The following is a 12,660-nucleotide window of genomic DNA, read 5'->3' on the forward strand; positions in this document are numbered from 1 at the left end:
TGTGCTTGGACTTATTTGAATGGTCTGCGGTTGCTTAACCAACACTCTTGCTCTCAAAGAGAAACCGATATGAAGCAGGGCTGAGTCATGGTGTAAAAATGTTCGGCTGTTTATATTTTTCCACCCAGAACTTTTATTGTGGGCCTAGTGTCAGCCTTTTCCCTCGATCCCACAGTCAGTTCCTTTTTCTGGAGTCCCAACTCACCCACCCCGCCCCACATCAGTGTCAGCTATGGCTCAGTGGGCAGCACCCTCGCCTCGGAGTCAGAAGGTTGTGGGTTCTAGTCCCACTCCAGGGACTTGAGCATCTAAATCTAGGTTGACACTCAAGTGCAGTGCTGAGGGAGCGTTGCACTGTCAGAAGTGCTGTCTTTCGGAAGAGATGTTAAACCAAGGCTCTGTCAGAGGTGCCTAGGTTCCCACTTAACACTGCGTTGAACTGGGCAGGAATTCTGCTCACCCTTCCTCCCCTTTTTTCTGTGAGGAAACGGCTGCTCAGTTGGTGTATCTGTGAGTCATCCCGACTCCAGGAAAGGACTCCGAGTGATATTTCGGAAGTCCGTCAGTTGAGGATATATTCTGGGCTGGGACAGGAATGTGTGACTAAGAATATATTATTCTTGTGGTGACGATGCCTCTGAATTTGCCGTTGACGTTTCAGGGATCGAGATGAATTACACCTTAAGATCCCCTTGCCTGATTCTGTCTGGACATGTTCAAAAATGGGCAGGTTCAATAAAGAGCTGCTGCTTTCTGCTATTACATTTGGTTACATATTTGATAATCCATAGCACACTGGTGACAGTTTAATTGCATTTTAAAAATTTATTCGCGGGATGTGGGCGTCTCTGACAAGGCCGGCATTTATTGCCCATCCCTAATTGCCCTTGAAGGCGGCTCACCACCACCTTCTCTTGAACCGCTGCAGTCCGTGTGGTGAAGGTGCTCCCACAGTGCTGTTAGAGAGGGATTTTCAGGATTTTTACCCAGCGACGATGAAGGAACGGCCGATATATTTCCAAGTCAGGATGGTGTGTGACTTGGAGGGGAACTTGCAGGTGATGGTGTTCCCATACGCCTGCTGCCCTTGTCCTTCTGGGCGGTGGAGTTTGTGGTTTTGGGAGGTTCTGCCAAAGAGCGCAGCCTACAACAAGCATTTGATTCTTTTGTTTTATTTATTTATGGGATGTGGGCGTTGCTGGCAAGGCCAGCATTTATTGCCATCTTCTGTGACTATGCTCTAAAGTGTAAAGTAACTGACAGCATCATAGACCTGACAATAAATGGAAGGCCTGTGAATCCAGCATTGGAAAGACAGATAGGCTTGCATTTCTGTAGCGCCATTCACAACCTCAGGACGTCCCAAAGCGCTTTACAGCCAATGAAGTACTTTTTTTGTTTTGCAGTATAATTACTGTTTTAATGTGGTTCCCCATTTCCTCAGTGGCCGCAGGATCTCGTACATCCAGATGAGAGAGCAGACTGGGCTTTGGTTTACCATCTTGTCTGAAAGACTGCACCTCTGACACTGCAGCACTCCTGCACTGGCAGCTTCAGCCTGGATTAGGTGCTCAAGTCTCTGGAGTGGGTGTTAGAGGAAATAAATCTACTGGGGTTTCTGTTTCTAATTGTTCTCCAGATTAGAAGTGTCCCCGTACTGGGCAAGGGCAGGTTCGGACTTAACTGTGATGCCTTCTGCGGACGAAGAGCTTGCTGGCATTTGCTGCCTCGGCTTGCACGTGAAGAGCAGTGGGTGGTTCAGAGGGCCTCAGGACTGAGCCTGTGTTTTCTGGAAAGATGGGGGAAATGGCAGGACAGGAAAGAGCTTCCTTCCTCTGGGCTGAACACAGCACGGTAGCATTACCCTTTTAAGACTATGTCACGGGTCCATAAACTACCAGTGTAAGCATTATCTTGTGAAGCTCATCCTGTGGTCTCACGCCAGCTGTTAATCCAAAGTGGCATCTCTCCCCCCAGAGAAATGTGCAGTTTGTGTATTGGCGACTGTTTTGTATACACACATCTCCCATTGATATCTGTTCTGGGTCATTGCTGCAAATCTGTTGGAGTTAAAAGCTATTGCTTTACCCTGAGCCCAAAGTGGGGCCCACCCACTGTTGGGTTGAGTTTTTAGTGGCACGATCTTGACCTTTTCAGTTAAGGCGCCAGCTTTTACTCTCTTTGTTCACCTGGTGTCAGCCGTGGCTCACTCAGCACTCTCATCTCTGAGGCAGAAGGTTGTGGGTTCAAGTCCCACTCCAGGAACTTGAGCACATAAATCTAGGCTGACATTCCAGTGCAGTGCTGAGGGAGTGCAGCACTTGTCGGAGGTGCCATCTTTTGGATGAGACGTTAAACCAAGGCCTGCTGTCTCAGCTGGATGTAAAAGATCCCATGACACTATTTCTGAGAAGAGCAGGGGAGTTATCCCCGGTGTCCTGGGCCATTTATCCCTCAATCAACATAAAAAGATTTCCCACATTACAACAGTGACTTTAAAAAGGCTGTAAAGTGCTTTGAGATGTGTGGTGGTCGTGAAAGGGGCTATATAAATGCAAGTCTTTGTTTCTTTACTGTATTAAGAGGAGTCTCCATGATTTATTTACTGAAGAGTCTGGGACACAGGCTGAGGCCCAAAGGTGCAGTTTCAAAAAACCACAAAGTTGGAGGAAAGATTGAGTAAATTGGAGGAATTATGTGACATTAAGATTGCATTTTAAAAGCCTGGAGACTGTAGAAAGAAAGTGAAGAAAGTAAGACTTGCATTTATATAGCGCCTTTCATAACCGCGGGACGTTCCAAAGAGATTCCCAGCCAATGAAGTGTAGTCACTGTTGTAATGTAGCGAAGTGCGGCAGCCAGTTTGTACACAGCAAGCTCCCACAAACAGCAATGTGATAATGTCAGCTGTGGCTCAGTGGGTAGCACTCTCGCCTGTGAGTCAGTAAGTTGTGGGTTCAAGTCCCACTCCAGAGACATAAGCATAAAAATCTTGTCTGACACTCCAGTGCAGTGCTGAGGGAGTGCTGCACTGTCGGAGGTGCAGTCTTTTGGATGGGACGTTAAACTGCGGTCCCGTCTGTGCGTTCAGGTGGCCGTAAAAAAATTCCCATGGCACTATTTCAAAGAAGAGCAAGGGAGTTCTCCCCAGTGTCCTCAGACCAATATTTATCCCTCAACTAACATCAGAAAACCAGATTATCTGGTCATTATCACATAGCTATTTGTGAGAGCTTGGAATGCTTTGAAACGCCTGATGGTCATGAAAGGCGCTATATAAATGCAAGTCTTTTTTTAAACTGACCAGCTAATCTGAATTTTGGTTGAGGGATAAATATTGGTGCAGGACAGTCGAGTCTGTGTGACTGTCTCCTTTAAGTATTTACTCTTCTTGTGCCCAAGCTCTCAGCTCTCCGAACAAGAAGCCTATTTACAGGCTCCAAACATGCGCAGCAGCAGGCTGTGAACAGTGGCCACTGTTCCTGGAGTTGATCCAACTCCAGATCGGAACTGGATCAACCCGTCCCGTGTAAACAGTGACTATTGTTGGGGCGTGGGGGGTGTGCTGGTTGTCTCTGCCCCGTCTTGCAGTTGAACTTGTGAGTCTTGACGCGCGAGAGTCGGGACAAAGGTTTGTTTTTCGACTTGAGCCGAGGAATTTTCTCTCTCTCTCGTTTAATCTCATTAATCACGGGTGCCTGCTTGCAGTTGCATTATATTGTGTGTAAATCGCCTGTCTGTCTGGGATCCTCTCTCTGCGGCTTGGGGGCCTCAACCAAAATTCACTATAATCAGATTAGCCGGTCAGTTTAAAAACAAGACTTGCATTTATATAGCGCCTTTCATGACCACCAGGCGTTTCAAAGCGTTCCAAGCTCTCACAAATAGCTATGTGATAATGACCAGATAATCTGGTTTTGTGATGTTGGTTGAGGGATAAATATTGGTCTGACTGTGGCTGAGGAGCATTGATTCCATCGAGCTGCGAGCCCTGCCGCTTGCTCCCTTCAGCTTCCGTCACTGCCAGCTGGATCTCCGCCACAACCCCGTCCTCGGTGGCGATCATAAATGGTGCAGATCGGCTTGCCCGCTACGTTGCTCGTGTCGGCCTCAATAACAAGAAACTTAAGAGCATGAGAAATAGGAGCAGCGGTAGGCCATTTGGTCCCTCGACCTCGAGCCTTTCTATAAGATGATTGGCTGATCTGATCTTGGCCTCAACTCCACTTTCCCATCCGCTCCCCATAACCCTCGACTCCCTTATCATTCAGAAATCTCTCTCTCTCCACCTTTCAATATATTCAATGACACAGCCTCTACAGCTCTCTCGGGCAGAGAATTGCAAAGATTCACCACCCTCTGAGAGAAGAAATTCCTCCATTTCCATTTTAAATGGGCGACCACTTATTCTGAAACTATGCCCCCAGTTCTAGATTCCCCCATGAGGGGGAACATCCGCATCTATCCTGTCCAGCCCCCTCAGAATCTTATACGTTTCAATAAGATCACCTCTCATTCTTCTAACCTCCAATGAGTATAGGCCCAATCTGCTCAACCTTTCTTCATAAGACAACCCCTTCATCTCAGGAATCAACTTGACGACTACGAGTGCGGGAAGTGTGTCCGCCTCCAGCTCCTGACGGACCACATTGTGGCACTGGAGCTGCGGGTGGATTCACTCTGGAGCATCCACGATGCTGAGAATGACGTGAATAGCACGTTTAGTGAGTTGGTCTTACCGCAGGAAAAGGGTACACAGCCAGATAGTAAATGGGTGACCAACACGAAGAGCAGTGCAAGGAAGGTAGTGCAGGGGTCCCCTGCAGTAATCCCCCTGCAAAACAGATACACCGCTTTGGGTACTGTTGAAGGGGATGACTCATCAGGGGAGGGCAGCAGCAGCCAAGTCCATGGCACCGTGGCTGGCTCTGCTGCACAGGAGGGCAGGAAAAAGAGTGGGAGACGATATTGATAGGGGATTCAATTGTAAGGGAAATAGATAGACGTTTCTGCGGCCGCAACCGAGACTCCAGGATGGTATGTTGCCTCCCTGGTGCAAGGGTCAAGGATGTCTCGGAGCGGCTGCAGGACATTCTAAAAAGGGAGGGTGAACAGTCAGTTGTCGTGGTGCATATAGGTACCAACGATATCGGTAAAAAAACGGATGAAGTCCTACGAGATTAATTTAGGGTGCTAGGAGTTAAATTAAAAAGTAGGACCTCAAAAGTAGTAATCTCAGGATTGCTACCAGTGCCACATGCCAGTCAGAGTAGGAATCGCAGGATAGCTCAGATGAATACGTGGCTTGAGCAGTGGTGCAGCAGGGAGGGATTCAAATTCCTGGGGCATTGGAACCGGTTCTGGGGGAGGTGGGACCAGTACAAACCGGACGGTCTGCACCTGGGCAGGACCGGAACCAATGTCCTAGGGGGAGTGTTTGCCAGTGCTGTTGGGGAAGAGTTAAACTAATATGGCCGGGGGATGGGAACCAATGCAGGGAGACAGAGGGAAATAAAATGGAGTCAGAAGCAAAAGATAGAAAGGAAAATAGTAAAAGTGGAGGGCAGAGAAACCCAAGGCAAAAAACAAAAAGGGCCACTTTACAGCAAAATTCTAAAGGGGCAAAGTGTGTTAAAAAGACAAGCCTGAAGGCTCTGTGCCTCAATACTCCTGCATCTATTTTCTATGTTTCTATGTTTCTTAACCTCATGAACCTTCTCTGAACTGCCTCCAATGCAAGTATTTTCCTCCTCCAATAAGAGAGACCAAAACTATACACACTGATATAGCACCTTTTAATGTCATGCATAGATTTAATTGGTAGAAGGTTTTGTGGGGAAGGGATTTAGTCGCACTATTGGAGGGAGTTGACTTCTGGGAACCAACCTCCCAGAATCTAAATTAAAATGAAGCCAATAAAGAAACTTCATTTGATCCGGGATCTCCTCAAATAACTCAGTCAGTGACTGTGTTGCTCATCTCCGTACCAGGGCATCGTAACAGGAGGGGGCCATTCAGCCCTTCGAACTTGTTCCGTCATACAATTAGACAATGGCTGGTCTGCAACCTAACTCCATCTACCCTCGCCCTTTATAACCTAACAAGAATCTCCGTCTTGATTTGTTTTCAATTGACCTCCAGCCTCAGCAACTTTTTGGGTGAGAGTTTTCTAGATTTCCACCACCCTTTGTGTGAAGAAGTGCTCTCTGACATCCCTCAAGGACCTGGCTCTAATTTGAAAATGATGCCCCCTTGTTCTGGACTTTCCCACCAGAGGAAACCGTTTCTCTCTCTCTCTCTCTCCCTCTCTCCCTCTGTCTCACTCTCACTCCCTCTCTCTCTCTCTCTCTCTCTCTCTCTACCCTATCAATTCCTTTAATCAACACCTCAATACATAAAAGCAATACATTTATATTGCACTTTTTTAATGTTCTTGGAACACCCTAAAGCACTCTTTGGTTGATCAGTTACATCTGAAGTGTTGCTTTTGCTATACAGGCAGATGTACTTCACAGCCAATGAAATACTTTCTGAAGTGTTGTTGTGTCGTCAATGTTGTAATGTAGGGAGACACGGCAGCCAATTTGCACGTGATCAGATCTTTTTTTTTTGTGATGTTGATTGATGGATAAATATTGGCCCCAGGACACCAGAGATAACTCCCCTGCTCTTCTTTGGAATAGTGCCATCGGCTCTTTTACGTCCACCTGAGAGGGCAGACGGGGTCTCAGTTTAACGTCACATCCAAAAGATAGCACCTCTGACAGTATAAAAGAAGAGGAGTAGGGCAGTGTCCTGGGGCCAATATTTATCCCTCAATCAACATCACTAAAACAGATGATCTGGTCATTATCACATTGCTGTGTGTGGGAGCTTGCTGTGCGCAAATTGGTTGCTGCGTTTCCCACAATACAACAGTGACTACATCCCAAAAGTACTTCATTGGCTGTGAAGCGTTTTGAGACTGTGGAGGTTCTGTCTTTGAGTACGTTCAAGATAGCGATCGATAGATTTTTGGATATTAAGTGAGTCCAGGGATATGGGGACAGACAGGAAATTGTCTGCAAATTGGCTGCCGTGTTTCCTATACTCCAAAAATGATTTCATTGGCTGTAAAGCACTTTGGGACATCCTGAGATCAGGAAAGGCACTGCAGAAATGCAAGTCTTTTCTTTCTGCTCATTAAAGCACCCACCCCTCCTGACAACAACACCACATCAAATTACATTCTATCCTACACCCTCCCCACTTCCGCCCACGTCGGAGCAAAAATGTCAAGGACCCAATTCTTACACTCACTCCGATCTGTGCTTGGTGACTAATGGGCCCAGGTAAATGTAAAAAAGCTGGATGCATCGGCAGAGCAGGAGGTCGTATTATATTGGCGGCACTATAATTGGATCCATCTCATCCTCGCTTGCACTGTAATTGTCTGAAGGTCTGCTCGGGGATCTCGGGCTGCCAATATACTGACTGCAGTAACTTCCAATACCCGTCAGATGTCTGGAAGCACTGTACCTTGCAACAGTTTCGGCAGGATAAGCAGCAAGCTTTGTGACAAGCATCAGCCTGGTATGGGGTCCTCCTGAAAAACAAGTCCGAAGGGGATGAAGAATTTCAATTCAAGTTGCCGGGTTCGCTGCCTTTTGCACTGTAATTTCTTCTCACAAAATGAATGGAATAAATTGTCATGAGGCGCCAATAGCGAGATCGTGCAATTCTATAGCACCTTTCTCGACATCATGATTTCCCAAAACACTTTACCGCCAATTAACAACAACTTGTATTTATATAGCACCTTTAATGTAGTGAAACGTCCCAAGGTGTTTCACAGGAGTATTATGAGATATAAAATTTGACACCAAGCTGCACATTTAGAAATTAGGGCAGGTTACCAAAAGCTTGGTAACAGAGGTATGTTTTAAGGAGTATCTTGAAAGGAGGAACGAAGGTAGAGAGGTTTAAGCAGGGAGTTCAGAGCTTGAGGCCCAGGCAACAGAAGGCACAACCACCAATGGTTGAATGATTATAATCAGGGATGCTCAAGAGGGCAGAATTAGAGGAGCGCAGGCATTTCGGAGTTGAGGCTGGAGGAGATTAGAGATAGTGAGGGGCGAGGCTATGGAGGGATTTGAAAATAAGGATGAGAATTTTGAAATCGAGGCGTTAAACAGAAACCAATGTAGGTCAGCGAGCACAGGGGTGATGGGTGAGCGGGACTTGGTGCGAGTTAGGACACAGGCAGCCGAGTTTTGGATCACCTCTAGTTTACGTAGGATAGAATGTGGGAGGCCAGCCAGGAGTCTAGTCACTGTTGTAATGTAGGAAACACGGCAGCCAATTTGGCAACAGCAAGCTTCCAGAAACAGCAATGAGATAATGATCACCACATAATCTGTGTTTTTTTTTTAGTGATGTTGGTTAAGGGATAAATATTGGCCCAGGACACCGGGGAGAACTCCCCTGCTCCTCATCAACATAGTGCCGTGGGACCTTTTACATCCACCTGAGAGGGCAGACAGGGCCTCGGTTTGATGGATCCTCCGACAGTGCGGCACTCCCTCAGCACTGCACTGGGAGTGTGAGCCTGGATTTAGGTGCTCAAGTCTCTGGAGTGGGACTTGAACCCACGACCTTCTGACTCAAAGGTGAGGGTGCTGCCCACTGAGCCATGGATGACTATTACTCAAAGTCAGTAACTCTCCGATGTGGAGCTGAGAGTGTGTCTAAGGTGATGTTCCTTCACTGAGGCGTTAAACCGAGGCACTTGTCTGCCCACTCCGGTGAATGTTGAAAGTTTCCCACTGCGCTATTCGAGAGAGGAGATGAACATTCCTTTCTCAAACATCATCGGCAGTCCCTCAAAATCGAGGAAGAATTGCTTCCACTCTAAAAGTGAGGTCTCTGGTGACTGAACAGTCTAATACGGGAATTTCAGTCTCTATCACAGGTAGGACAGACCGTCGTTGAAGGAAAGGGTGGGTGGGACTGGTTTGCCGCACGCTCCTTCCGCTGCCTGCGCTTGATTTCTGCATGCTCTCGACGACGAGACTCGAGGTGCTCAGCGCCCTCCCGGATGCACATCCTCCACTTAGGGTGGTCTTAGGCCAGGAATTCCCAGGTGTCGGTGGGGATGTTGCACTTTATCAGGGAGGCTTTGAGGGTGTCCTTAAAACATTTCCTCTACCCACCTGGGGCTCGCTTGCAGTGCAGGAGTTCCGAGTAGAGCGCTTGCTTTGGGAGTCAACAAACACCAAAAGAAATAGCAATTCATCTCTCTGTGCATGGGATGTTGTTGTTGCAGAATTGCTTGGGTAGCACATTTGTTTCTGAAAGTTGTGGGTTCAAGTCCTACTCCAGGGATTTGAGCACCTAAATCGAAGCTGACACTCCAGTGCAGTGCTGAGGGAGTGCTGCACTGTCAGAGGTGCCGTCTTTCAGATGAGACTTTAAACCAAGGTCCTGTCTGCCCCCTCAGGTGGACATAAAAGATCTCTGGCCAATATTTATCCCTCAATCAACATAACAAAAACAGATTATCTGGTCATTATCACATTGCTGTTTGTGGGAGCTTGCTGTGCTCAAATTGGCTGACGTGTTTCTCACATTTCAACAGTGACTACATGTCAAAAAGTACTTCATTGGCTGTAATGCACTGAGACGCCTGGTGGTTGTGAAAGGCGCTATAGAAATTCAAATCTTAATGCAGTTAAGAGGAAGCTAGATAAACACGTGAGGATGGACAGAATAGAAGATCATGTTGATAGGGTCACATGAAAGAGAGGTGGGAAGAAGATCATGTGAAAGGTAAATGCCAGTTGGGCCAGTTTTTGTTTTGTAGGCTCCATGTCATTCATAATTCTATGTAGCTGTCTGCATGGCAGTAAGTCCACTATGCAAAACGCTTTGAGGTGTTCTGACAATGTGACGAGCTGTATAAATCCATGGATTGCTATTCACTTTCCGTTGTCTGGCCTTACTGGGCCTGCACGTGAAGGAATGGGGTCAACGCTGATTTGCAGTGTTCCCAGCAACCCCGGCGCTATGAACATAAATTAGGAAACGTGGCAGCAATTTGCACACAGCAAGCTCCCACAAACAAGACTGTGATAATGCCCAGATAATCTCTCTTTTTTTTTTTAAATGTTGATTGAGGGATAAATATTGGCCAGGACACCAGGGATAACTCCCCTGCTTTTCTTCGAAATAGTGCCATGCGATCTTTTACGTCCAGCTGAGAGGGCAGACGGGGCCTCGGTTTAACGTCTCATTTGAAAGACGGCACCTCTGACAGTGCAGCACTCCCTCAGTACTGCAGTGGCAGTGTTAGCCTCGATTTATGTGTTCAACTCCCTGGAGTGTGACTTAAACCCACAACCTTCTGACTCCGAGGCGAGAGAGCTACCCACTGAGTCACAGCTGACACAGCTTACCCAGAGAGTGATGAGAATGTGGAACTTGCTGCCACGCAGTGGTTTGAGGTGGCGAGTATAGATGCACTTATAGGGAAGCTGGATAAACACATGTTGATGAGATGAAGAGGGGTGGGAGGAGGCTCGTGTGGAGTATAAACATCGGCATAGATCAGCTGGGCCGAATGGTCTGGTCTGTTTCTGTGCTGTAAATACTGTGTAATGCTATGTACCTTTCTTTCTCCCCGCCTCCCCGTTTTCTCTTTCCTGGGGTGTGATCTTGGCTGTTCAAGGCTATTAGTCATGGGTTTCCCCTCCACCCCCGAACGGTAACTGTAAATATCAGGCCGTGCAGGAACACCACTTGGTTTCACAGAGGTCAGACAAACGTCGCTCTCGAGCTTATTTATTGTCCCTTTCTCTACAAGAGAATTCTGAGAAAGGTCGCTCATGAAATATTTAACGTAAAAAAAATTATCCAATTGTGTTGATGTTGCAGGGAGCGCGGCCAATTCGGGCCGAACCAATACTCTGTCATCTGATCTCGGCTCCTGGCTGGCCTTGGGTGGTCACCCATGGACCTGATCGAGGTAGTCCTCAGTCACTTTCCATTAACCCGCGAATGGGTCGAGACTGGACGAGGGGTCGGCGGGCAAGAGACTAAATAAACCGGCTGACATCTCTCGTGAATAATATAAATATGTAAGAGAGAAGGACTTTACTGCCAGTGAATTGCTTTTACTGAAGTGTGCTCACTCTTGCAACATGGGAAACGTGGCAGCCAATGTGTGTACAGCAAATTCCCGCAAACAGCAATGTGACACTAACCAGATAATCTGTTTTTGGGTGTGGGCTGAGGGATAATTGGTGGCCAAGACATCAGGAAAAACACTCCTGCTCCTCTTTAGAAATAGTGCCATGGGATCTTTTCGGTCCACCTGAGAGAGCAGACGGGACCTCGGTTTAACGTCTCGTCCGAAAGACAGCACCTCCGACAGTGCAGCGCTCCCTCAGTACTGCCCCTCCAACAGTGCAGCATTCCCTCAGTACTGCCCCTCCGACAGCGCAGGGCTCCATCCGTATTGTCACTACTGACAGTGCAACACTCCCTCAGCAGTGCAGTGGAGAGTCGGCCTAGATTTTTGTGCTCAAATCTCTGGAGAGGGACTTGAATCCACTACCTTCTGATTCGGAGGCGAGAGAGAGTGCTACCCACTGAGCCGCAGATTCTCTGAGATTTGTGACTGAGCCAGTTAATTTCTCCCCACCCCCACTCCCCATTCCTTCTATTCAGTAGTATATGAATGACATAAATTATTCACTGTTTGATGTTGCCATGGGCTCCTGGTTTCACAGGCTTGCATCCCTCCCTTTATTGTGAGCGTTGTCTGGACCTCCATTGAAGGGGTAGGGGCTATAAATCATCCCACGGGGAGATCATGCGCCCAGCTCAGAGGTTTCTCTCTCCCTCCCTGGGTCCTAGTGCCTGAAGGGTTCCATGTAAAGTAACGTTCTGCGTCATTCGTTTTGGAAGAAAAGCATTATGGCTTTCAGTATCAATTTGTGTGTCAGCTGTGGCTCAGTGGTTAACACACTCGTGTCTGAGTCAGAAGGTTGTGGGTTCAATAATCTAGGCTGACACTCCAGTGCAGTAGTGAGGGAGCGCTGCACTGTTGGAGGTGCAGTCTTTCAGATGAGACGTTAAACCGAGGCCCTGTCTGCTCTCTCGGGTGGATGTCAATGATCCCATGGTACTATTTTGAAGTAGAGAAGGTGAGTTATTCCCGGTGTCCTGGCAAGTATTTATCCCTCAATCAACAGCTAAAAACAGATTATTTGGAGTCATTGCTGTGTGAAAGAGAAAGATTTGGATTTCTATCGTGCCTTTCACCACCTCCTGACGTCTCAAAGCACTTTACAGCCAATGAAGTAGATTTTGAAGTGTAGTCACTGGTGGCTGGAGTGGCACGGTCACCACACGTTTTATAAAAAAAAAAAAAAAAAAATCCACGCACCGGCATCTTCCACTATTCAAGATTTAGTTCAAGACCTGTAATTTTGGGTCCTTCATTGAAACGCCTGTGAACTTTTGACGTGGAAGCAAGTCATTCTCTATTCAAGGGACTGCCTATGATGATGATGAGTCACTGTTGTAATGTGGGAAACGTGGCGCACAAGAAAGTTCCCACAAACAGCATTGTGGTAATGACCAGATAATTGTGTTTCTGTGGGTGCTTGCTGTGCGCAA

General features: G+C 47.3%; 1 protein-coding gene across 2 annotated transcripts in view; it reads left to right on the forward strand.

Annotated features, from left to right (window-relative positions):
* LOC139277349 (plexin-A1-like) overlaps positions 1-12,660 on the forward strand; it is a 633,908-nt gene that overhangs the window by 230,426 nt on the left and 390,822 nt on the right. The window lies entirely within an intron of this gene.

The sequence above is a fragment of the Pristiophorus japonicus genome, chromosome 12 (genome assembly GCF_044704955.1).
Source record: "Pristiophorus japonicus isolate sPriJap1 chromosome 12, sPriJap1.hap1, whole genome shotgun sequence".
Lineage (NCBI taxonomy): Eukaryota > Metazoa > Chordata > Chondrichthyes > Pristiophoridae > Pristiophorus > Pristiophorus japonicus.